At 30.0% G+C, this 1,361-nt stretch overlaps 1 long non-coding RNA gene across 1 annotated transcript in view; it reads right to left on the bottom strand.

Moving 5' to 3' along the window:
- The window catches only part of LOC136062565 (uncharacterized), a 2,986-nt gene extending 2,102 nt beyond the window's left edge, over positions 1 to 884 (bottom strand). Inside the window, exons 1-2 of the long non-coding RNA XR_010624293.1 lie at positions 647 to 884; positions 148 to 236 (exon numbers count right to left, since the gene is read on the bottom strand). This is a non-coding gene — a long non-coding RNA (uncharacterized LOC136062565). The remainder of the gene's footprint in view (positions 1 to 147; positions 237 to 646) is intronic.
- Between the last annotated feature and the right edge of the window lie 477 nt (positions 885 to 1,361).

The raw sequence follows: 1,361 nt of genomic DNA, 5'->3' as shown, positions 1-1,361 counted from the left end.
CATCAAACAAAGAATAGCAATCAAATAACACCACCCAAGCCAGCAACAGAAACCATAAAACCCAAAAAAAAAAAAAAAAAAAAAATCTATATGAAACAATTCTGAAGTTTAAACTCTATATTCTAACTTTATATAGTTTATACATACCTTTGGGTGCTTTAATCGGTCCAAAATTCTTTCATAAAGCTCTCTGGTCCTTTCAAACTCATCCTCTAATATTTCAAAATCAACGTATGCTTGTTATTAAACAAATAAGAAAAGAAAAAAATCAATGGTAATAGAATTCTTTTACAATACAAAAGAACCAAGGGCAAGTATATAAAACAATACTAAAGAGAATTGTTTTATGAATTAATAGCTTTCTCTTTTTATTTTCCTAAACTCTCTGTTTTTACAGATTGAATAAACTTAAATACTTATAATAAAAAAAATCTTTATTTACACATACCCGTATTTTGCACCATACGTATGGTACAAAAAAGGGAAAACAACATCAAACAAAAGGAAAACAGTAACGTGAACTGAATCATCAAACAAAAGAGGCAGTAAAAAGGGGAAAAAATCAAACAAAGGAATAGAACACAAAATAAACTGGATTTAGAGATACCTAAACTGAATCATAAAGCTTCTGTCAATATTTATAAACCGTGAGGTGAGGAAGTCAGGAAGGAAGGAAGGCGGAGAGGCTGCAGTTAGAAGGGGTGAAACCGTAGAATAGAAACATGGGGAAGGGGAAGGAATCTGAAACCGTGCTACAAAAATAAATCTGAAACCGTGCAATAAAAGGAAAACAGAGAGATTGAAACCGTGAACTTTGGAGAAGGGGAAGGATCTTGAAACGTGCAACAAAAGGAAAATTGAAATTTTGAGTAAACCGTGTTTCTCAAAGGGTTCTCCAAAGGGTTTAGGTTAAAAAGGCTTTGTGCTTGGGCTTTATGGTGGAATTAAATTTATAAGTGGGTTTTATGTTGAAAAAAGGGTTGGGAAATATTTTATATTTGTGAGTAATTTAAAATTGATAAAAACTATTTAAAAATTGTAGGAAAAATACAAAAAATAGAATAAAGATGATATGGCTGCTGATGTGGCTCAACGTGAGCGTAGCAACATTAAATGCTAAGCTTCAGCTTTTAGTATTATACTAGCCGCGGACCCACGCGATGCGTGGGAATATATAAATATTTTGTAATGGGGTGTAATATATAAAAATTAACAATTACTTCAAATATTATTTATTTTTAAAAAAAATTCTACAAGTATTTTTCATCTTTTTATATCTAGAAAGTACAAATATATCATACTATTATATTTTGTATGTTTGATTAATATTTTTTTAAGATAAACTATATTTTTCTAACTTC

The sequence above is a fragment of the Quercus suber genome, unplaced genomic scaffold (assembly GCF_002906115.3).
Source record: "Quercus suber isolate HL8 unplaced genomic scaffold, Cork oak 2.0 scaffold_427, whole genome shotgun sequence".
Classification (NCBI taxonomy): domain Eukaryota; kingdom Viridiplantae; phylum Streptophyta; class Magnoliopsida; order Fagales; family Fagaceae; genus Quercus; species Quercus suber.
This window is presented reverse-complemented; position numbering and strand designations above follow the sequence as displayed.